The 24,713-nt window shown below is 47.6% G+C and overlaps 1 long non-coding RNA gene across 1 annotated transcript; it reads right to left on the bottom strand.

Moving 5' to 3' along the window:
• Window positions 1-2,469: 2,469 nt before the first annotated feature.
• LOC144132286 (uncharacterized) lies at window positions 2,470-23,824 on the bottom strand. The gene is made up of 2 exons (XR_013314755.1): window positions 23,685-23,824; window positions 2,470-3,679 (listed from the first exon to the last, which is right to left on the bottom strand). It is a non-coding gene; the product is annotated as an uncharacterized LOC144132286 (long non-coding RNA).
• Between the last annotated feature and the right edge of the window lie 889 nt (window positions 23,825-24,713).

Below are 24,713 nucleotides of genomic sequence, written 5' to 3'. Positions count from 1 at the left end.
CGGGCTCCAGTGAGCAGGCGCTCAGCGCCCAGCATTTCGCGGAACTTTCGCGATGAGTGTGGGATCGACTACACTGCATTATTGTCCCTTTAATCACATAATGTCAGCGAAGCCATTCGTCTGCTAAAATCAAAACTGTCTGTTGGCCGTGACAGCGTGCCATCTTTCATTGGTAAAGGTTGCGGTATGTTCCTTGTTGATGTGCTCACATTTTTGTAGCGACAACTACATTATACGGTAGCATTTCGAGCCTGCAGCGTGGCGGCGGCACGTAACGGTGGCGGCGCCGCTACCGCCACGTGGTCACGCAGTTGGTCACGTGACCAGCCACGTGGTGCGGAGCAGCTGCTGCTGCCGGCGACGCGGCGCGCCGGCGAAACCAAGCTGCAACAGCTGTGCGTTGTGCGCATGCGCCGTGTCAAGTGGGACGAAAATGAAGCAGGAACGCTCAGCAAAATGGAGCGGCGAAATACTGACTTCGAGCTTCAACTGAGCAAGTTCTACTCGGCCAGCTGTAGCTATCGCGTCACTCCAGGTTTAACCAGAGCTAAACCACCGTCAATGTTTTTATCTATGCTTATCGCAAATAGTATTCCAGGAAAGGCGGGGTGGCTCAGTGGTTAGGGCGCTCGACTACTGATCAGGAGTTCCCGGGTAAGAACCCGACTGCGGCGGCTGCGTTTTTATCGAGGAAAAACGGTAAGGCGCCCGTGTGCTGTGCGATGCCAGTGCACGTTAAAGATCCCCAGGTGGTCGAAATTATCCCGGAGCCCTTCACTACGGTACCTCTTTCTTCCTTTCTTCTTTCACTCCCTCCTTTCCGCCTTCTCTTGCGGCACGGTTCAGGTGTCCAACGATATATGAGACAGATACTGCGCCATTTCCTTTCCCCCAAAGCCAATTATTATTATTATTAAATCTGGAAGACACCAGTGGTTGTTTCGGTGCTTAAGAGTGGCGCCTCTCGATGTTATAAAACTACCGAACAGTTTTCTTGATTTACAACTTCACAAAAATATTTGAGATTGTGCTCCGAAAGCCAGTTACTTTCTACTTTGAGAAAAAAAAAACCTACTCGTCCTCATGGCTCTATGAAAGGAATATCAATTGAATATAACTTTGAGTCCTTTCCACGGAGGACCGAACGATCGAAATGTGCACATTTCGACCTTTCTAAGGCTTTCGATTTAGTAAACCACTCCTTACTAATAAAAAAAAAAACCTGAAGCTCATGGGGTGAGCTTTCCTGCGTGAATCTTTTTTGAAAGGTATCTGCATGAATGCAAAAACTGCGTGCGCATTTCTGGCGGCGTGGAATCTCGGACATACACTGCAGTGCACGATGTTCCGCAAGGCTCAGTGCTTGCTTGTTGGTTTAATATTGACCATAACTTGCCCACTGTTCTCGAAATGACACACATGCTTCGGTATGCAGGTGATGCCTGTTTCTGATCTAGAAGGATGTGTTTTCGGGCTACAAGAAGGTAACTGTAGTGTTGAAAACTGGAGCACTAGAAATGGTCTTGTTTTAAACCCATCGAAGACGAAAATTGTTTTGTTTGCACGTCGCTGTTGATTTTTGTTGCTCTCTCAGCGTAGACAGCCTGAAGAATACGAAGAGCATTTGGAATCGTGATGTTTGCGTGGACTCGTGCTTGAGACTTCATGAACATGTTGACTGAACCATTTATTCTGCCTCCTCAATATGTGTGTCCAGTGTAAGGATCACACGGGGCTTCCGTGATCCCCATTGTGTGATTCGCCTGTTTTGTTCATTTGTGCACAATTAGCTTGAATTCGCATCTATTATTTAAAACTGCATGGTCAGTGTTCTTAAGGTGAGAGTTGAAAACGTTCGGCGTCGCTTCTTTCGCTTTTGCTATGACGGGTGCCTTGGTCGGCGTTTTAGTTACCAGTATTGAAGAGTGCTTAAAAAGTGTAACCCCGAAAATCTGTCAACTAGGAGAGAGAAAAGAGGTCACATATTCTTTTATAATGTCTACACGGCCTGATATACTTCTCTTACATCTTAGAATCACTAATGCGTTTCAATTCACCAACAAAAGGCCTCGGTACCATTGTTTTCTTGGTCAAAACATTTTGCGTAACTAACCTGGTTGTACGAGCATGATTGTTTAAGTATAGCTGAGCGCAATGGTGGTAATGTTCTCGACATATTTGCAGCCTCTCTAGACACATTTAAGATCCCTTTGCATCTTTAAGTAGTATATATATATATATATATATATATATATATATATATATATATATATTGTGTGTGTGTGTGTGTGTGTGTGTGTGTGTGTGTGTGTGTGTGTGTGTGTGTGTGTGTGTGTGTGTGTGTGTGTGTGTGTGTGTGTGTGTGTGTGTGTGTGTGTGTGTGTGTGTGTGTGTGTGTGTGTGTGTGTGTGTGTGTGTGTGTGTGTGTGTGTGTGTGTGTGTGTGTGTGTGTGTGTGTGTGTGTGTGTGTGTGTGTGTGTGTGTGTGTGTGTGTGTGTGTGTGTGTGTGTGTGTGTGTGTGTGTGTGTGTGTGTGTGTGTGTGTGTGTGTGTGATTGTGTGTTTGTCTGTGTGTGCGTGTGTGTGTGTGTCACAACCAAGGCGCGTGCATTCACTCTAGGCGCTTTCAAGCACTCTTTGTAGATTAAATTACTGTGTTGTGTCCTATAGCCAATCGACTGTAAAAAGCGCTTTTCATGGGACTGTATAAACAAAATCCATTTTAAGCGCAACAAGTTGCAGCAGCATTGCGGACAAATTGCGTACCTAATAAATGAGATCCAATACTTTTACTTTTAGCCAAATATGTGGACCATCTTTGGCTGCTGACGTCATGTTAAGCTTCGACCTTCGGGGACGCATATACATGAATTTTTGAAAGTGAGGAGCGCAAGTGCTCACCAAGGATAGCCGTTTTAAGGTCCTCAGAACCTAATAATCATGTACATGACTGCATTGTTCCCAAAAGAACCGCGCATATGGAAGTAGACTGAAGGGCATTGCAGTGTCAGGCATCGAGCAGTGGTGGATTCAGGTGGGTAATACGACCACCACGACAGTTCTTGTTGCAGATCATTCGCCGAAAAAGAACAGCCATTGCGACAACGACCACAGAAAGAAGAACTGTGAGCATGATACGTGCCGGGGGCCCACTCCTAAAACGACCCTGGCCACAACATTGCGCACTAAAGAGGACTCCCTCCCCACGCCATTTCACGGCTATGATTTTGACGTTGCCACTGGCTCACAAGGGCCGGAAGACCAGGCGCTGTGCAACCGAAACACGTCCACAGTACGGACACCCGCAGCCGCGAGACGCCAGTCACGGCGAGTGCCCGTCGTGGTCAAGTCCAAGTGCGGAAGCAGCCGAGCGCCGCCCTCGTGTAGCCGTCATCAGACGGTATAGTCCAGCAGGCGCTCGCAGTATGCGCGCACCGACTCGGTGCTGTTTCCCGGGTCGTCGAAGCAGCACATGCGGTACGCCTTGGCGCTCTTAGTGAGCACGGCGCAGTCCTGGCATCGCTTGCGCACGTGCGTGCCCCACAGGCAGTCGCCGATCTCGTCGTGCCTGAGCGTCACAGCTGGTGCCACGGTAGAGGTGGTGGGTGGAGGACGGCACCACGCCAGCCCCGCCAGAAGCAGCATGACGCAGACGGGTGCCACACGCAGCTGCATGTCTTCTGCACACACAGGATAAACTACGCCTGTTAATGTGTCCCGCGTCCCTTTTTTTCGACCTTTTTCCAGCATCGTGAATACGTGAGAAAACCTGGACCATTTTAAGCCAATAAAACTGCAGAAAACTCAATGTTGAAGGCAGCCACTCAAAATCCAAAATCTACAACCATTTTTATATGTATTCTATACGTTGTGCACATTAATTTAAATATATCCCCTTCCTGGCCTGCGCCCAGTTTTAGCGGGAAATTTCGCTTTTAAGCTTTATTTTGTAAATAGCCCTCCTCATTTATTGTTACACTCGCTTAGCATTCCATACGTGACTGCCGCAGGCAGAGGGACTTCTTTATTTTAATTCGTTTTAGTGCTGCCTGCGTCCACTTATGGCTGGAGAAAGGGGCAAGGAAGAAATGTACTTAAACAAAATGGGGCGGTTGAACTGTCACAATTTTGAGTGATATCAGGAGCACGAACCAGACTCCTTACATTGTAGACAGCCAGTTCCTGCCTCTCGCGCTGTCACCACGTGCCTGCTTCTCATCTCCTGCTGACAAAGGAGCAGAACAACCTCTAAGCTAGGGGAATATAAAGGCCAGATGCACGCCATGCAGAATGCGTAGTTGTTGGTTATTCTGAAATTGCTGTTGGCAAGTTGCTTTATTTTTTTCAAATTTCATTCTCGCATAGAGGGTTGCTATTCGAGCTCTTCTTGTCTATCCTAACACATGCTAATCGTCTTAGCCAACAGACTCTCACAACCTGCCAAGTAGAAGGAAGGAATGCTGCGTTTTTAGCGTGGCCCGAGTAAAACAATTGGCGGGAAGAGGATTGATTTAAGCCCCTGTGAATTTACTGACCTTCCTTTTCTTTCTGCCATTTACTACAAAGTACATATACTAGCGTCGGTATAGAGTACAGAGCCCTGGATAAATTTCACAACACAGAAAAGGTGCGGAACGTTTGAACAAAAAAATTGGCTGGGGTTTAGCTTTGGTTAAACCTGGTTGAATTGTGAAAGCTTGCTTAGCTTTCACCTTAGAATTTAACTGTTCCGAAGCCGTAGAGCAACTAGATTGAGATATATACTCTTCGTCGGTAAATTCCACGGAGAGACTGATCAACCAACGCGTAGCACACCGCTATATATCCCAGTGAAGCCACGTCGGAGCGAGCGCAAGGCGAGGAGTTCGTCAAATCAACGGAGGGACCACCTGCTAGGCGCGGGGGGGCCACGGCACACGCGACGAGCGGTTCCCTTCTAGCTGCGGCGGGGAGCAAGCTTAGAATTTAACTGTTCCGAAGCAGTAGAGCAGCTAGATTCAGATATAGACTGTTCGTCGGTAACTTCCATGGCGAGACTGATCAACCAACGCGTAGCGCACCACTATATATCCCAGTGAAGCCGCCTCGGAGCGAGCGCGAGGCGAGGAGGTCGTCAAGATAGACCTTTTTATCACTAACATTGATGCAAAAAAAGTAATATCAGGAGTTGTATGTAACGACATGAGCGACCACTTTCCCATATACCTTTTTGTTGAATGTGAAGATAAAAGAACGCATGCGAAAACTTCGACGACAGTAATTGTCCAGAACATCACCCCTGTAACCTTGGAATCTTTCTACTCGAGTCTTGTGGATGAAAACTGGGATGTTGTATTCCACTGTGACACTGCAGATGAGGCGTATGAAACATTCATATGCATTTTTAAGCGAATTTACTGTGAACATTTTAGAGAAATTATTTTAAAGCCACATCATAACAACCGAAAGCCCTGGATCAGCCGTGAATGTTTAAGACGAATAAAAAAGAAGGCTAGATTATATAAAAAGTTTGTAAAAACGAGGTCACTTTTAGATTTAAAAATATTTAAGCAATATAGAAATAAGCTGAATTCCTTCCTTAGAAATGAAAAGAGGCGTTTCTTGCAGCATCAGTTCCAACAGGAATCCTGTAAAGATAGTGCAGACGTATGGAAAAAACTAAACAAGTTGCTAAACAGAACACCATCGTCGCCAGTTATCAAAGATCTCGTTTTTCAGGGCCGCCGCATACATGGTAGAGAACTTGCCGAAGAATTTAACAAATTTTTTAAAGATGTTGTCAGCAGTTCTCAAAACCCTCAATCTCTGAGCAGCACAATTCCTAGGAATAGCCGCAGCATTTATTTTGATCCGACAGATGAATGCGAGGTATGTAATATATACAACTCGTTGCAAAATAGCAAATCACGTGATATTGATGGCATACAAATTATTCCAGTTAAATATGTGCTGAACGTAATTGCCCCCCTAATGACTTATATATATAATCTGGCGTTATCAACAGGTTGCTTTCCCAAATTAATGCAGATCTCCAGAGTGATTGTACTTTTCAAGAGTGGCGATAAAAACGATATGTCCAACTATCGACCGATTTCTATTCTGCCGATTTTTTCTAAGGGCCTAGAAAGAGTAATTCATAAAAGACTCATGAACTTTTGCAATAAACTTAACCTCATTAATCCGTCACAGCATGGTTTCCGCCCAAACAGGTCTACTGAAACAGCCTTACTAATGCAAAAAGAGATAATCCTGAAGGCACTTGAAAATAGGGAGATGTGCATAGGTGCTTTTGCGGATTTCTCGAAGGCTTTTGATCGTCTAAACCATCAAATACTACTCAACAAGCTAGAAAAATATGGAATCCGTGGCACTGCAGCTTGTCTACTAAAATCCTACCTACAGCATCGATATCAATGTGTAACAATAGATCAGCATGTTTCAACTCTTCAACCTATAACCAATGGAGTTCCACAAGGAAGCATTTTAGGACCGCTACTGTTTATTGTATACATAAACGACATAACAAATATCAGTAACCTTCCAAAATATGTTCTGTATGCAGACGATACCAGTCTCTTATTTAGTGGCAATAATATTCCATTGCTCATTTCAAACACAAACAGTGTGTTAGAAAAGTTGAAATCGTGGAGCGCAGCAAATTCCTTGATAATAAATAGTAAAAAAACAAAAGCGGTACTTTTTCATTACCGGCAGAGTGCCGTTACATCAGATCTTAGGCTAAAAATAGACAACTCTATTATAGAGGTGGTTGACACAGTAAAAACACTAGGAATTTTCTTTAACAAGAACATGAGCTGGGACCCTCACATTAGCTTCTCTTTAACCAATTTATCAAAGTGCGTCGGAATTCTCGCGAAATTTCGCTCCTATCTACTCGTATCGATTAAATTAATAATATACAACACATTATTCATGTCGTATGTTAACTACTGTTTCCTTGTCTGGGGCTCTACTACTCAAACTAACCTGCACAAGATATACATGCTGCAAAAGAAAGCAGTACGTTATATAGCAAATGTTGACTACCTCGCACATACCGAAGAACTGTCTAAGAGATTCAAAATCATACCCGCTCATAAGCTATATGAATTTTTCTTAGCCATAAGATATAAAAAATCCATTTCTCACGGTGACAATTTCTTGACAGCATTGTCATCCCTCGAAACAAACTCAACGCCATACTCGTTTCGAAAACACGAACGTTGGACCATTCCCTTTTGCCGTACAGAACATGGTCGACAGATGATGCGTCATGCAGTTCCAAGGTTACTAAACAAATTCATCTTTGAACGTTTTTCTCTTGAAACATCTAGTACACAAACTCTAAGAAATCATTTTTTGTAAGCCACTGAATTCCCTTTGTGTGAAAAGTGTGACACGAATGACTTTTGCATCTATGTTAACACCAATGTATTGCGTATTAATGAACATGCACCAAGAGTTTATATCGATTGTTCTGAAATTCCTGTATTATATTCTGTTAGGTAGCGTGTGTGGATTTTGTACTTTAAAAAAAAAAAATGTTTGCCCTTGCTGTACGCCATGTAGGGGGGCTCGGGCTCCCTCAAGCGAAAATCGTTCGCTTTTTGCCTGAGCCTGCCCACATCATAATGATGTAAATAAAACTGACTTGACTTGACTTGACTTGAGACCACCTGCTAGGTGCGGCGCCGGCTCGGAACCACGGCACACGCTACGAGCGGCTCCCTTCTAGCTGCGGCGGGGAGCAAGCTGACGTCACGCGTCGTCATAGCAACGGAGAGAGCTGACGTCACACCACCTGCCAAGCGCAGCGCCGGCTCCGCAATAAAACTACATACACATGCGACGGCCGGGCCTGCCACGACTGCCTGACACCCCGGCGTATGAGCCGCAAAGAAACCGACGAAAACTTTTTGCTCAAAACAACACCGGTTTGGCCACCCTTCTGTATTCTATAGAAAAAACAGAAAGCAATAAGTTCAGTACACCGCCGTCTTCCTCGTTGTAACACTTTGTACGACGCTCCAAATGGTGTCAGGAACACTCCGCAGCCTCGGAACCAATAAAGTATCCGTGTGTCAGTGACTTCTCAGTCTCCGTTGCTTACCTGCTTTCCTTTTACTTCAAGAAACGCGCCACATCCACGAAATCGGCAGCTACCGTCTCCTGCACACCCCCACGCCACCGAACCACTCCATTCCTCCTCCATCCGTAGGGACCTCAAATTCTAACCCATCGAAGTCTCTCTCTTCTGTCTTTCACCTGTCACCAAAAGTACGCACTCAAGGCTTTTCAAATTTGTTTTCTCCTTTTTCTCCTATACTGCAGCTCTATATCCACCCAGGAGATTATCCTGGGAGGAAATTTTAGTGCCCCGCACGTCAATCGGGGCTGCCAGACTGCATTACGCCCTGGCCGCATCTGACACGCATACATTACACAGCATCACTGCCCGTACGCCCACGACAGAAACACAAGGACAGGCGCCTGTCCTCGTGTTTATCTCGTGTACGTGGATTGTCTGGTGTTTTGTGCATATGGATCATCTGTACTATTATCAGCCTATTCTTGGCTCCTAAGTCAGAAGGAGCGTGTCACAAATTCGTAGTCTTTGAGGCGACTGCCTTGTCGTGCCCAGTGGGTGAGCAGTGCATTCACGTGTACAGGCTCAATAGTCTATTTGGAGGAATCTGAAAGGCAGCTTCCATTCAACATAGCGCCGGACCATTTTTGGAGCAGGTATTTGGGCAGCTCAGCAGATTCTCGAGTAAGAAAAATCCTGTGAGTTTTAGCTGGGATTTTATGCATTGTCATGCCCTAAACCACATTTTGGCAGGTGCAACACACACCTTTCATGCTTGGACGCCACGACGGGAGGTGAAGCACATTTGTGCCACTCTGCCGAAGGTTGACCTTTGATGAAGCAGCTTTCTTCTGCGCCCGCTCACTACCCGAGGTTCGGCGAGAAGTACACGCTCAAGTGATGGTGCACTCCCCTCCATATTTGCGAAGTGCACCGGTCTTCAAAGAAGAAATTTGCTCATTACGCCGTAGGTTTGCAGCAATCTACGCTGTGGCTTAGAAAACCTCGCCGTTGCTGTCCGGGCGTTGATTTCAGGTTTCCAGCTCTTACAGGGTTAATTGGAGAGGCCAGGGTTAATTGGGGAGACATGGGAGAGGCCTTTGCCCTGCAGTGGGTGTAGTCAGGCTGATGGTGATGATGATGATGATGATGATGTTGATGATGAACCACATTCAGTTGCATTCTTCCTTTTTATCATCGTCATAATCAGCCTCAATACACCCACTGTAGGGCAAAGGCCTCTCTCATGTCTCTCCAATTAACGCTGTCCTTTGCCAGCTGCGCCCACCATATGCCTGAAAACTTCTTAACCCCATCCGCCCACCTAAGCTTCTGCCGCCCCCTGCTACGATTGCTTTCTCTTGGAATCCGCTCCATTACCCTCAAGGGCCAGCGGTTATCTTGCCTTCGCATCACATGTTCTGCCCAAGCCCATTTCTTACTTTTGCTTTCGACTAGGATATCATTAACCCGCGTTTGTTCCGTCACCCACTCGGCCCGCTTCCTGTCTCAACGTTACACCCATCATATTTCTTTCCATGAATCGCTGCGTTTTCCTTAACTTAAGCTGAACCCTTTGCGTTCGCATCCACGTTTCTGCCGTAGCTGAATACCGGTAAGATATGTGCCGTAAAAAAAGCATGGTGCCACACCAATTACCCTCTGCTCCTAACTCAGAGGCTGCGAAGATACTGACCAAGGCGGCGGTGAGATTTGTGACGCAGCGGAGGGTGTGTGGCTCTGGACACGCTCCCACTGGGAACTGAACCTGGCAACGTTTAACGCTAGAACGTTATCCAGTGAAGCTGCACCAGATGTGGTGTTCTAGAAAGTAGTCGTAGGAAAAAATTAGACAGATATATGAAGACGATTTTCTTAGCAATATGGGTAAGATAGTTAAGGTAGCCGAAGAGTTCTGCACAAATTTAGACAGTAGGAAATGTAATTAGGATGTTAATCAGTTAAGCAGTGGCGCGCCGCAATAGCACATCCGCTGGTAAAGAAAGAGGAAGTAAAGAATGCCTTAGGAGCAATATCAAGGGGAAAGCAGGTGGTGCGGATCGGGCAACAGCAGATCTGTTGAAGGACGGAGGGGAGATTGTGCTAGAAAAATAGTTCGTCCTATAAGAAGGGCATCCGACTTAGCGGCTGGGGCAAGGGTGGGACTTCGGTGGTGTCGGTGGCAAATATTTGTATGCGCATACAATGGCGGCCGAGTCTTCCCGTGCGCGCCGCATTCATGAGGCAAAGCCATTACCTGAGTATTTGCTGGGGAAGGCGCCGAGATTGCGCGTTTGTTGCGCTCACTTCGCTGCCCGGAACCAGAAGTGCGGCGGCAAGGCACGACGGATCTCCGTGCGCCTGCCGCGGAAGGTGACGGGAGCGTGCAGCTCCAACCGCTCGTGACGCTGGTCGGATCACGAAGAAGCTCTATGCGGCACCGCCGAGATCCACGCAACCTTCGAGATGACGCTCTTGTCGCTGCTTCCGCTTCCCATCATAAGAGAGACTTCCCTCCTCAACCAGCCGGTGCTGTCCTGACGCACTGTGATGCAGGTGGTCGGCCGCGTCGAAACGGAGGGGGAAACAGGTTTTCCACGTACGAAAATTTGTCGTTGAGGAAAGGGCACAGTAGCTCTCACATCTTGGCATCTAGGTGGACACCTCAACCGCCGCTTAAAGGATCGAACTGACGGCGCATAAGTCATCGGTCCGAAACCCGGTCACAAGCTAGTCCCCAACTTGACTAAAACATATAATCTATATGCAAAGAGAACTGATGTGACACTACCCGGAACGCTGTAGGATGAACGGTTGCTCAGAATGTTGGTGCGAATGTAGACGGCAGTACTGGCACCACATTGAGGTCAGCCAGTGATGTCATCGCTGGGATTTCAATGTCCGGACCCCGTAGAATATCTGTTACGGGTCCAATGGGACTTATTTTTGGAAATGTGGCGGAGAGTTTGAAGGTTGTTTCACTTCCTCCACCGGTTGGCCCGGTATTGCACTACCTCCGGGATCGGCCTTGTCTTTAGCGCGTCTTTATTATCCTGTCTATCTATCCCATCTTTCAACTCTCCTACTATGTGCACGTGGCAGCGATTGTGGCTCGGCTTGAGCCAGTGAGCTGACCTGTGCACTTTCCTTTTCTTTCTTCCTGGCAACAACAGACAGACAGACATCTTTATGGAGTACGGGGCGGGGATTTGGGTATATTTTTGAAACCGGCATGTAGCTTGCTTGTCACTTTGTCTGCACTCTTTGCAATCATCTATTACGTAGCTTAGCAAAGAAAGAGGAAGTAAAGCATGCCTTAGGAGCAATATCAAGGGGGAAAGCAGGTGTTGCGGATCGGGCAACAGCAGATCTGTTGAAGGACGGAGCGGGCACGTGACTTGGCATTGTGACTTGAATTCGTATATCATATATATCATTGTCGTGTGACTTGGTATGGCGTCATATTACATCGCTGTCATGTGATTGATATGACGTCACAAACATTTTCGTTGACATATATTACACGACTTTCACGTGACTTTGTCCGACGTTGACTCGTGACGTCACATGGTGCCTTTTTCTGCCAAACAAATGAGCTTGAACCTGGCCATATAATGCTTTCGCACAATTGAAATTCTAATAACGAGGGGTGACAGGCAGGAAGACACCAACTCGCCAATGCTATTCACCGCCTCTTAAAAGGAGGTATTCAGAGGCCTGGACTGGGAACAGCATAGGATAAGAGTTAATGGAGAATGCCTTAGCAATCTGAGTGAGCAGCGATGACGTAGAGATAAAGCATGCAAGAGGACCGGTGCTCGAATCCTGGTGGCACGCAATTCTCCACCGGGTTTAAAAAAAAGGCTCCGCGTTTCGATGGAATCACATAAGGAGGCCTCGGGTGCGGCCTGACCTCGGTGACCAGAACCGACAACGCACCCTCTCACCAGAACAGGATGCGGCCACCCTGGTGTTGTACTCGACCACAACCTTATATAAACAAACCAATTAACCCTCGGCCCTCAGTGCCAAGCGGCTGCGGAGCAACTGTCCAAGGCGGCGGTCAGACCTGTGACGCAGCTGAGGGTGCTAACAACCACTGGCGCCGGAGAGGCCGCCATTCGAATCAGAACCTGGCAACGTTTAACACTAAAACCTTATCCAGTGAGGCTAGCCGAGCAGTGCTGCTGGAGGAACTAGCGGGCATTAAATGGGACGTCAGAGGTCTTAGGGAAGTTAGGAGGACAGGTGAGGCGTATACAGTACTAAATGACGGGCACATGCGGTGCTATCGCGGATTAGCGGACAGACGAGAACTAGATGTGGGATTCCTCATTGATCAGGATATAGCTGGCAACGTAGGGGATTTGTATTGTATCTGGCTCAGCACGGGCATCGTATCTACGACCCATGTGACGTACGCGATATCAGTCTTATTCTAGAAAAAACAGCGCACACAGGACAGGGACCAAGGGAAGAACCGACGACACGAGCGCTCGTGTTGTCGGTTCTTCCCTTGGTCCCTGTCCTGTGTGCGCTGTTTTTTCTAGAATGACTACCTACCAACTCGCCCAGTCTTCCACATTGGCATCAGTCTTATGCTTGTAACATGTTGGTGAGGGAACACACCCTCCTCTCCCACTTTAATATACACGGCTGTTCAATAAAGGGGCGTTTATTCTGCTCCCTTTGCTCGGAGCCTCTGGTCGTGTCTCGTCTGGCGCACGCAACGATACATGGTGTCAGAAGTGGCGTGCAATTCACGCCAAGGAAGCAGCTTCTCCTCGCCGACATGCTGTCACGAGCAACAACCGGGACCAGCACAGAAAACGACGTCATCAATGACGACACTGCAGTGCATGCAGTAAGTGTAGTCTCTTCACTCGTCACCAAGAACACCTGGAGGAGGTTGGCTACTGAAACTAGTGGGGATGAAGACTTAAAGCAAGGTATCGATGACCTGGAAGGCGGAAAACCACTTCAAAGCCAGTGAAAGTTGTTTGAGGGAGAACTCTCTCACGTAAAGGGAGTCCTCTTAAAAGGGTGCAAAGTTGTGGTCCCGGCTAACATGAGGGAAGAAGCCTTGAAAAGAATTCATCAAGGCCACCTGGCCATCAATAAATGCGAAGCAAGGGCAAGAAATCTCGCCTTGTGGCAAGGAATCAATGCTTTCGCGCAGGTGTGTTCTGCATGCAAGACGCACGCGTACAGACAGCCACAAGAGGCATTAAAGTTGTGCCCGGTACCCGATAAGCCCTGGCATCGTGTCGGCATCGATATTTTTGAGTACGGAGGACGGTCATATTTGTGCGTCTACGACGCATTATCAAATTTTCCTGAGGTAGAGCTACTCAAAGACACTACCGCAAAGACAGTGATTGAAGCAACAAGGGCGATTTTTACCAGACACTGCACCACAGTTGAAGTTTCTTCGGACAATGTTCAACAATTTTCCAGCCGCGCTTTTGTTAAATTTGCTCTAACTTACGACTTCAACCACACCACTTCCAGTACTAGGTTCCCCCAGTCCAACGGTTTGGCGGAAAAAGGCGTTCAAGTAGTTAAGAGGATTTTAAAGAAAAGCAATGAAATGAATCAAGATTTTTGACTTGGTCTTCTTGCCTACAGATCTACTCCAATGGAATCCGGACCACCACCTGGCGAGGTACTTCAAGGCAGAAGACGGCGAACAACGCGGCCCAACATCCGGCCGTGTCCAATTAGCAGCGTACAGAAGCATCGCCAGACCTACCATTCCACCCGACAACTAGCTCCGCTCAACTCTGGAGACACGGGTTGCCTATAATTGGTGAAGTGGAATCAAGGCATAGGTAAAAACCTGGTGTATGCGTTAAGAGACAAGGAAGGCAATGTCGCTATCAATACGCAAAAGATATTTAATGCAGCCGAACAGTTCTAAACAAATCTATACAGTAGCCGATGCAATCAGAACGTTAATAACAGAGGCATTAGAGCAGAGCAATGCGTCATCCCGCCAGTAACGAAAGAGGAAGTGAAGAAAGCCTGAGAAGCAATGCAAATGGGAAAATCAGCTATTGAGTATCAGACAACAGCAAAATCTGTTGACGGACGGAGGGGAGATTGTGCTAGAAAAACTAGCCACCTTGTATACGGAATGCCTTATAACCTTGACCGTACCAGACGCTTCGAAGAACGCAAACATAATCTTAATTAATAACAAAGGAGACCCTAAGAACCTGAAAAATTACTGACCGATAAGCTTACTGTCCGTTGCCTACAAGGCATTTACTAAGGTACTCGCTAATAGAGTGAGGGATACCTTAGACTTTATTCAACCAAATGATCAGGCAGGCAAGGGTATTCGACAATTGATCATATTCACACTATCAATCAGGTGATAGAGAAATGCGCAGAGTATAATCAACCCCTATATATAGCCTTCATTGATTACGAGAAAGCATTTTACTCAGTGAAAACATCAGCTGTCATACAGGCATTGCGGAATCAGGGTGTAGAAGAGCCTTGTGTCAAAATACTGGTCGATATACATAGGAACTGCACAGCTACCATAGTCCTCCACAAAGTCAGCAATAAAATTCTAATAAGAAATGGCGTCAGGCAAGGAGGCACGATCTCTCCAATGCTCCGCAATACGATATGCTGGGCGAGTTGGTTTTCAACTTCCATATCTACATCGCTAAAGCCGGGAAAGAAGGAACACACCCAAGTCCCACAACACAGCGCTGCTCTGTTGTGGGACTTGTGTATGCTCCTTCTGTCCCGTCTTTAGCGCTGTAGTTATGGATGGAGTCTCCAATGCTATTCACCGCCTGTTTACAGAAGGTATTCCCAGGCCTGAATTGGGAAGAGTTGGGGATAAGAGATAATGGAGAATACCTAAATAATCTGCGATTCGCTGATGGCATTGCCTTGCTGAGTCACTCAGAAGATGAACTGCAAATCATGATCAATGACTTAGACATACAGAGCAGAATGGCGGGTCTAAAAATTAACATGCAGAAAACCAAAATTACGTTCATCAGTCCTGCAAGGGAACAGCCGTTCATAATTGCAGCGAGGTGCTGGGAGTGGTGAAGGTCTACTTAGGAAAGGTAGTGACAGCTGACCCGGATCATGAAAAGGAACTAACTATAAGGATAAGAATGGGATGAAGCGAAAATGGCAGGTTCTCTCAGATCATGAATAGCGGGTTACCGATATCCCTCAAGAGTAAAATGTACAACAGCTGTATTTTACCGGTACTCACCTACGGAGCAGAAACGTGGAGGCTAACGAAAAGGGCTCAGCTTAAGTTAAGGACCACTCAGCGAGCCATGGAAAGAATGATGGTGTAACGTTAAGAGCCCGGAAGCGGGCATAGTGGGTGAGGGAACAAACGCGTGTTAATCACATCCTAGTCGAAATTAAGAGGAACAAATTGGCTCGGGCAGGGCAATTAATGCGAAGGCAAGATAACCGCTAGTCCTTAAAAGTAACGGAGTGGATTCCAAGAGAAGGCAAGCGCAGCAGGGGGCGGCAGAAGATAAGGTGGGCGGATGAAATTAGGAAGTTTGCAGGCATACGATGGGCGCTGCTGGGAAAGGACAGGATTAATTGGAGAGACATGGGAGATGCCTGCAGTGGGTGTAGTAGGGTGATGATGATAATGATGATGACCTTAGTAATCTGGGATTCGCTTATCACATTGGCTTCTTAAGTCCTTCAGGAAATGAACTGCGAATCATAAGCCCGAGGCGGGCCTTTCCCCCCTTTCGCGGCGATCACCAACCGCCGCCGAGAGTGTCAACTGGTGAGGCATCCATTAGGGTTGCTGGATACGGCGGGAGGCTGGAATACCGCTGTCTACCTCCCTCTCTTAACACTCCATTATAACCACCGCATTGCACGCATCCTTCAGCACAGGAAGCCGGGCCTTAATGGAGGCTCTCGTGATCACCATCACCATCCTTTGTCTACACTTACGATGCATACGCATACAATGTCTACGTCTTCGACGCACCGGCACGGGCGAGTATGCCGCCCATTCCCACCGTCCTTAAGTGTGGGTCCTTCAGAAACACTCTGTAAGGTGGGGGCGCCCCACGTCGGTCGTCTCTCTCTCTCTTTTTTTTGGCGGCACAAGCCTGAGCGCGACATAGGAAAAGGACGAGGTTCACGAGAAACATGGATCGTGCAGCGCAGAAGGGCGTGAAGAACGGTAGGCGACGGAGGGACCTTTGTGTGTGCTGGCGCCCCGATTTTCCAGACCTGGGTCTCGCCACAGCTGTTCAGGTTTGCAGACCTGGGCCATACTCAGCCTGTGCTTCCAGACCATCCTCAGCTGCTCGCGCCGTCCACGGGACCTTCATCCGTGCCTCGCTAGGCTTGACGTGGGTCACCTTCACTTCTTATGGCTTTCTAACCAGGACGCAGCAGCTGGTTCCCTCGGCCGCATCGTGCCCTGACGGAGCCGTAGACGCCCGCAGCCTGGACACTATTTATTTATTTATTTATTTTTGAAATACTGCAGGCAGCAGCGCCATCCAAGCCAGAGAGGTTTACATGTGTTGCAGTAACAATTCGGCAAAGATTTTCACATCTAACGATTAAGCAATCAATGGTGGTAAACAGTTCCACTGGTGCGTTGTAAGGGGAAAATACGAATTCTGATAGAGTTGGGTCCTGGCGAAATAAGGGCGTATCACCTTGGAGTGGTTCAGTGGACTTGATCTATGGCGTGCTGCAAAAATATAGGTGTCACGTGACAATGCGGATTCGTTGTGATAGAACCAATAAAAGAATTTTAATCTGGTAACTTGACGGCGTACAGGAAGGGCTCCAAGTTGAGCGGACTCAGCATATCGGTAACACATGAAGTTGACTAATAGTCGGATAAAATAAATCTTACAGAAAAGCGTTGAAAGCGCTCCAGTTTAACAATGTCCTTGCTATAATAGGGGTCCCATACTATAGAAGCATCCTCGAGAACAGGTCTAACTATAGAGCGGTATGCCTTAAGCTTAACGCCTAGAGTAGAGCCTTTTAATTATCGGCGAAAAAACAAAGCTCGTTGTATGCTTCAGTGCAAATGTTGCCGATATGCGTTTCCCATATAAGGTTGGCTGTAATATTTAGTGCTAACTAATATTACAGCCCAAACAGAGTGAATAAACTGGTCCTGTATACGATAATTGTAAAGAAGGCGCTTTTTCTTTCTCGTTATTGACATAGATACAGTTTTAGTAAAGTTAATTCTCATACCGCTCTCGTCTCACCAATCCACAAGTTGACAAAATTTTCATTCAACAATGTTTGTTGTGAAGCAGTGCTTATAACTGTAGCCTCCATGAGGGCTCCCCATATCAAGCCAACCCGCCGCTGAACGACCCACTCCGATGCACCACGACCCGGCACTAAATTTGCATTTTTCACTTACACACTCCCAGCTCAAGCCCGCATGGAAATCAGCCCCAAAGTACCTGCCGTTCGAACATTCCTGCGAATCTCCTCCACTAATAACCGCTATGACACACACGCACAAAACGACCAAAAACAGAAACAAAACCTCTGTATAGAACTTTCCATCGGGCGGGGAGGATGTCGAGACACCTCCTCTCTGGGCTGCTGTGAACCAATTGCGCGGCCGCTTCCACCGCGCCAGCGCCAAATTCAGAAAACAGCCCAGATATTCATGTGGCGATGTCTAGCGAGCCCTCCACGGAAAGGTGCACACCTTAATTTACGAGACGATCATAATGAGATTCTTCTCGTCCTATGGCCTGGCACTGTAACAGTAAAGCGAATCCCTCGTTGTTCATGGATCAACAGAAATAAGGTGCTTAATGAGATCACCCGCGATTTTCACAACTGGGCTCCAGCGATCGCCTGGGTCAGCCCACCAATGATTGACGAGGCACACGCTGTCCAATGCACACTGAAAGAACACTACACACTGCTTAGAGCAGATATGGCCCCTCCTTCGGTGCCACGCCCCCCCCCTCCCCCGCTCCCTCATCATCCCCCAAAACCAAACTCCTTTTCAAAATTCGAAGAAATGCGCTAATTAGTCCAGCGCACCTTTTTCTTTATCACATCCAACTGCCGCTCTTTTACACGAATGCTGAGTGCTCTCTTATCCTCCCTCCCACCCCCTTACCGTAGCCCCACTATCCCCACCCGCCACCTGTTCCCTGGCGTGCCTGGTTGCAGTCTTTACCGCAGGACCACCAGCCTTTATACCACAGGCCGCCGACCCAGCGGACGCCTTATTTGTATCCTAAAAAAAGTTGCTTACTACTTCTACACGTAAGTAAATTTCTTTTAAATATGCTCGCAGCTTAGCACGTGGGACAAAGTAGAGAATTTCGCGCGAGAAGCCGGCGATTGGACGTACTTCGACCTGAGCGCGCGGCAAGCCGCTGACAGGTTATTGTTGGAGGTCCGCCCCGTCAGCGCGGGAGGCGAAGGGAGCCAACTGCCTTGACTCATTCATGAGCGGACACTAGCCCGCTAAAAATGGCGGGCCGCCCTGAGTGCCCGCTCTTCGAATAGCTGCGCTCAGGCTTCCGCGTGCCCGAGGACGACAGCGAACGCTGCGCCGAGCACGTAGCGAGGAATTCGCTGAGAAACTTGGCATGTATCGTGCGACCTCCGAGGGACAGTGAGGGCAAACTAACGCTTGCCTGCGTCGATGCTAATGGAACATTTAAGGCTGGTGGCTACGCTACAAAGCCATTAAATTCCACAGGGTGATCACGAACCATTTTCGGTGTTGAAGTCACAAGCGTGAAAGTACTCAGAGGAAAAATATGTTCTGTTTTCAAATCCCTCCGCATTAGTTGCGTCTTTCCCTGCCATCCACACGTGACAATAGCTAGATGATAGCCGTGAATTAGATTAGTAAAGAAATGAAATGAACGGCTGCGCAAATCAGGACACAGACAAGAAAGAGACACCACATGCGCACACTACCAACTGTTTATTCTATGGAAAGGTGGCATATTTAAACACTTCCGCTCACGCATGATACTCATCCCATTATTACTTCGAACCCAGCACGTGGTATGAAAAGCCGCTACATCAGGTTAACAGACTATATACTGCAGATTAGACTAACAAATAACTCTGATCAAAGGAATTAAAAAAACCGAAACAAAGGGGCCATCTCTTAGCAAAAGCAGTGTCAAACAATCGTAGCAACAGCAGAGTCATACAGGAGAAGCAAAAGCAGTCAGAAACCAAAAAACAAAATATAAAAACTAAAAAAGCCAACAATCGTAGCAAAAGCAGAGTCAAGCATATGAAGCAAAAGCAGTCAGAAAAAGAAAGATAAAACCAATAAAACAATTAACAACCCACCTAAACAAACAGCAGACGGCCGCTAGAAATGCTAGGCTGAAAAGTAGCACAGAACATGACGTCACAAAAAACTGTCTAGGAAGGAAACTTCATTTCTACGGAGGAATAACGAGGCGTCGCTGGCACATGTGCTTCCTTTCTTTTTTATCTTAAAGGCCTCAAGTATTTCACGCGCCACCTGATCGCGACTCCAGCCCAGAATCCTTATTCCGTTAAGCACCGGCTCACACTTGGATTCTGGGCAGGAGTCGCGATCAGGTGGCGCGTGAAATACTTGAGGCCTTTATGATAAAAAAGAAAGGAAGCACATGTGTCAGCGACGCCTCGGTATTCCTCCGTAGAAATGAAGTTTCATTCCTAGACAGTTTTTTGTGACGTCATGTTCTGTGCTACTTTTCAACCTAGCATTTCTAGCGGCCGTCTGCTGCTTGTTTAGGTGGGTTGTTAATTGTTTTATTGGTTTTATCTTTCTTTTTCTGACTGCTTTTGCTTCATATGTTTGACTGCTTTTGCTACGATTGTTATTGGATTTTTACTTTTTATATTTTGTTTTTTGTTTTCTGACTGCTTTTGCTTCTCCTGTATGATTCTGCTGTTGCTACGATTGTTTGACACTGCTTTTGCTAAGAGATGGCCCCTTTGTTTCGTTCTTTTTAATTCCTTTGATCAGAGTTATCTGTTAGTCTAATCTGCAGTATATAGTCGGTTAACCTGATGTAGCGGCTTTTCAAACCACGTGCTGGGTTCGAAGTGATAATGGGATGAGTATCATGCTTGAGCGGAACTGTTTAAATATGCCACCTTTCCATAGAATAAACAGTTGGTAGTGTGCGCATGTGGTGTCTCTTTCTTGTCTGTGTCCTGATTTGCGCAGCCGTTCATTCATTATGCACCAACTCACCCCTCAGGCCGTTATTCTGTAGATTAGAAAAATTCGATGCAGTTGCCCGTCTCTTTTGGATGGGCTGGCAACATGCACCCCGGTGACTTGGGATGGTCTTGTGCCCCACAATCCCTTTCCACCACAAACCTTTTATATTTATTTCTCCAAGAGCGGTCCTACTTTTCTTATGCTGGGCACCACCTTGCTGTAATCTTTGTGTGCGTATGCTGGGATCTATAAAATGTAGCGCCTCTTCTCGGAAATAGGCAAAATTATATTGTAAAACAAATCACTCTATAGAGACTCGCTTTCAACCGTCGTCTGCAACGTTTTTTTCAAGACTGCCAATGCACTGAATGTTACCCATGAAATGATTAGTGAAAATATCATTAGGTTCCTAGACTAACGTTTAACGAAGGCCACATCTGCTGGAGCTACTCACCCAGAATTAAGAAAGCGCTGTTGCTATATGTTTCATCGAGCTCCAAGCTGGTAAAAAGAGCCATAGCTAGCCCTTGCCTAAGGAATGCCTTGCAGATGAGCTGCCATTATGAAGTGAATGACAGCTTTCACCAGCGAGTCAGCCACCTTACTGATGCGGGTTATCCGGCTGACGTGCTGACTGCAGTTGGTAAGTCGATGCTGCAAAGAATTAAGAGCCAGAGCACACGTGATTTTGGAAATCTTAGACTGGAGGGGAAGAAAATTGAAGTGGTGCCCTATCTTCACGGTGGCTCACATAACCTGAAGAAAGTGGCGCAACTGCACGGCGTGACGGCGGCCTTCTCTGCACCTTGTAGGCTGTCTGGTTTATGTTCACGAATCGCGAAGGCCAGTGAGGGGAAGTTCAAGCGTTGAACGTGAAGCATGGCAACAAGTTCGTTGCTTGTTCGACTCGTGTCGTTTACAAGATACCCCTGTCATGTGGTAGGGTGTACACAGGCCGAACTGGCAGATGTGTAAATGACCGGGCACGCGAACATAAGAATTCCTGAAGAATCTGTGTGATCAAAATGATCTCCTCCGTCACTGCAGGAGTTGTGAAAACTGTTCCGACTTTAAACAGCATTTCAGTCATTGGAAAAGGCAAAAACAGGGAGGAGAGGGAAATCCTGGAGGCCTACCACCATGTTAGGTTGCAGTGCAGTGACACATGCGTCAGTGCACCGTCTTTGCCAATCACCAACAAGAAATTTAATTTGCTAAGCAGAGGTGTGCGCACGCAAGTTTGATAGGCAAAGTAGGTGTCTTTTGTTGTTTACCAGATTTTGAGCGTGTATCCACTCCTTGGTGAATCGCCACATGTGTTGTTTCTTAGTGCGTCTGATACGCATGCAGGTTCTGGTGAACTAGGCTGGCTGTTTCTCGATTAAAGTTCAGTAGTTAGCCCAGCGTTGTCCTGTGTTCTCTCCTCCTGGTGTCTCGTACTTTCGCATGTGACATTAGGTCTGAAATAGAGCAACTAGTCCTCATGGATACCTTGTCACTCTATAGCTCTGCGAAAAAAGCATCAGGTGTACGATATTTCACTAAGGCGACATTGATCATTATTATTATCTTATCATTGTCATTAGCTCGACATTTTTCTCGAGCCTGCATTACATCCGTATCTGTCCATATTTAAAAGAATGGTAAATTACGTACTAGACGAAACCTATCAAGGCATTAAGTATTGAGTATCTTGTACGCAAGCAAATGGTCTACACCGATGAGCAACGGCGACAGCTCCTTGATGCGTTAGCTCAATCCGTCACAGCATTCGCTGTTAATAAATCGGCTGGCTCAAACTGCGTATCGTCAGTGCTCGTGGCTGCAGCCTGTGGTTGTGAAGAAGTGTTCCAATAAATGAATATCAATGAGCCCTCTTTTCTTGCACACGGCTATACGTTCCCACATTATTGACCCCATTCTTTCCCCCGCCAGCTGCGCAGACAGCAAAGTTGATGCACCTCCTAGCTTCATGGAAGCACGCAGGGCTAGAACGATGCATTGGTACTTGGGCAGCAGCCACGCTGTCCCTACACCGAGTCACACGATGACGTGCGTCTCCACTTTGCTGCCTCCTTATAATCTCTGCTCGTCATCTCCCAGCGTAAGAACGGCGCCAACAACGCAGCTGCATCAAGACAAGCTGGTCGCTCGCGGTGCCTTCGACGGCTCTCGAGCCTCGTGACCGTATACGTGCAAGCTGGCGTAGCAGACGGCACTGGAAAGTCAGCTTCTTCGCTCTGCAGTCAGGCCAGCCGCATGTTGGACAAAAGCGTTACTTCAAACTGAACTTCACAGCGAGACAAATTTCACGATGAGTTGTAAAATTACAGGGAGCAATTAATTACGTGCAAGTAATGCGAAATTCTATTCCAATTCTATTCTACTCCTTGATAGTCGGTGCAGTTGTAAGTACTAGTACTGGCTGTTACTGGTTAACATTCTTTGTTTTCCAGCCTTCGATCACGTCACACCATTTGGACCAATCTCGAGTTTTGCAAGGCCAACACTTTTTGGGCGACGCCGGAGTTTCGTGCCGAGGAGCCTTCCAATGCTTTCGCATAAATACCCCGCATCAGCCCCCCCCCCCCCCCCCTCTCACCGCTAAAATTCATGCTTACAGTACAGTGATAATAATGTTAGGAATGCCTTAACGTAGCTAATAGTTTGGCGTATCGCTGTTTTGCATTTTGCATTTGCGTGCCCTGTGTTCTCGTCAGGTTAGTGCAGCCTTTGTAACGACAGAGTCTAACGGCACGCAGGTGCCATGTCCGGGTGCAGAGAAATTCATTCAACACCGAAACGAGAAGTTTTGCAAGACCCGTGTGACTACGCCACTGAGCTTCCTTTGGGGCCCAGCCCAGCGGGTCGCCACATCTAAAATATCATGATTTACGGAAACTAACCGCACCTGTTACGGGAGCAACCGCTATAACTTTCCATTTGACAGGCTCAATCAGCTCCACGCACGCGCACATACAAAGGCGGCTACCGTTATCTGGCGAAGAGTGCTGCTTAAACCCGTGAAGCAAGACTTTTTTTTTTATTGCGTACATGTGATCAGGCCTTATCCGTATTTTGAGATAGCTACCGCAGCGACTGGAAGTCAGGTCGATAACTAACTTTGTCGTGAAACACGGGTGGTTCTCACCTTTCTTCATGAAACTCCATCCCCAAACTTGTAAGCAATTCGACGATATTGATTGGGCCGCCATTACAGCATTCTTCCCTATTTCATAATCCAGTAATACACGTCCACAACGGAGGCACTATTAGATACAGGCGGAGGAGCAAAGTGAGTAACTAGGCGGAAATATTTGCAGCAGAACTTCCGCATTCCAAGCAACGCACGGTAACTGAGCAGAGTTGGCCGCACGGGTGTGCCTACCTGTTGCTTGCTTCCGCTGGGTGGATGCCCGAAGCGTTCAAACACCTCCACGAGAGCGATACGTCGCTGAGACAAGCGCTCAGTTATCGCACGACACCAACCGGCACGCTCGCGACTGTGCCCGAATACCAGCCGTCGCGTGGCTTATGAACGAGGAGAGACTCCCCCCCCCCCCCCCCCCCCCCTCCCTTCCTCAACGCGTCATTGCTGACGTCAGGCGGGGCGCGCGCTATTGTAATACTCCGAATGGCAGAGGCCACGTAGACCCTCCGAAGCGTGCCTTCGCGCTGAGCTCACAAAGCGGGCCACGCCCCCGTGTTGACCAGGGCTGACGGCGCCGTATTGGAAAGATCTAGTGGCGTCGGTCAGCTTAGCGAGGAAAGCGCTGGCGGGGAAACCTTTTGTTTTCATCGGCCGTCAACAGTCGCATTTTTGGCGGGCCGCTTGCCACGCGTCCGGCGCCGGTATTTCCGAGCTCTGGACAGCGTCGCCATGGGAAGGGGCCTCTTATCTCGGCGCGCAGAAGAGACCGCCTTTCCGGAACGAAAACAACTTCTGCTCGAGAGGGGGTCGCGCTGTCCTTAACCGGCTTTCGGCCGCCGAGCTTATTTTGGCCCTTACGCTATTCTCGTTGCTTAGCTGGCAGTTAAATATATCCCCAACAAAAATAAGAGGATTTGTTTTTCTTACAATGTAGCCAGTGCCGCTCCGGTGAGAATTCGGTGCGCAGCACGATTTGACACCATTCAGTGGCCCGCGAGTGACGCCAAAGTCGTCAGCGTCGGTTCCGCGCGCACCTAGACAGACTTCCCGTGTGCGCAGAGAGCCAGCCAAGCTCGTGCGACGCGCTCTCCAGATTTTTGTTAATGGCGTCTCGGAAGCCACGACTCGCATCGCGCAATGAGCGGCTGACGGCTGTCATCGCGTAAAGATGAACAATTTGTCCCCCGCCGTGGCAGGCAGAGAAAACGGGCGCATAGGCAAGCATACGAACGGCGAAGTCCGGTTGAATACGACGCCACTGGAGCG

This window comes from Amblyomma americanum, chromosome 5, assembly GCF_052857255.1.
Source record: "Amblyomma americanum isolate KBUSLIRL-KWMA chromosome 5, ASM5285725v1, whole genome shotgun sequence".
In the NCBI taxonomy this organism is placed as follows: Eukaryota; Metazoa; Arthropoda; class Arachnida; order Ixodida; family Ixodidae; genus Amblyomma; species Amblyomma americanum.
This window is presented reverse-complemented; position numbering and strand designations above follow the sequence as displayed.